Source organism: Tupaia chinensis, unplaced genomic scaffold (assembly GCF_000334495.1).
Source record: "Tupaia chinensis unplaced genomic scaffold, TupChi_1.0 Scaffold000473_1, whole genome shotgun sequence".
NCBI classification, from domain to species: domain Eukaryota; kingdom Metazoa; phylum Chordata; class Mammalia; order Scandentia; family Tupaiidae; genus Tupaia; species Tupaia belangeri.
In genome coordinates, this window is record NW_006159982.1 from 518,250 (window position 1) to 518,947 (window position 698).

Consider the following 698-nt stretch of genomic DNA (forward strand, 5'->3'; position numbering starts at 1 on the left):
TTCCCTCTCTCTCTCTCTCTGTCTCTGTCTTTCTCTCTGTGGTGAATGTGTGTAACCTATAACAAATCAAAAAGCAATAATAAATAAAATAAAGTAAATAAAAATAATAACAACTGATTTTGTCCTTTTCAAAACAGATGTGGCTAAAGCAGAGATGAGGCCGAGTGGCGAGCAGAGAGAGCTGAGTTTTGAGGGCCCCTTATGCACACCAGGAAATTTAGGTTTTTACCTTGCATGTGTGAGGATTCCAAGAAAAGAAGAGACATGTTCAGATTTTGTTTTAGGAAAATCAGTCTAGAAGCACTATGGAAAGTGAAAGAGCAGGGCGAGGTTGGAGGCAGAGAGGCCAGTTAACATAGGAGACCACTGCAAGAAAGCAACTGCGAGATAGCAAGGCCCTGGATAAAGACAGACGCTTCCAGGGGGAAAGGGGGAAAGATTCCTCAATGTTATTTCCCTCCAGGAGAGCTTGAAATGATTCTCAGGCATGCAAAAGAGTTAAAAAACTGACATCAAATGTGAAAAAGGCAAAGATAATCTTAAGGACCTAACCATCTTGCCTGCTCAGCAGCAACAATTCCCCAAGGCTTCACACCCCACTAGCACCTCAGAGCACACCCCTCCCGTAGGCAGAAGACATCCAGGCAGCCAGAGAAACACTCTGAAGCAGCAGCAGAGGGGGAAAGAGGGAATTAGAG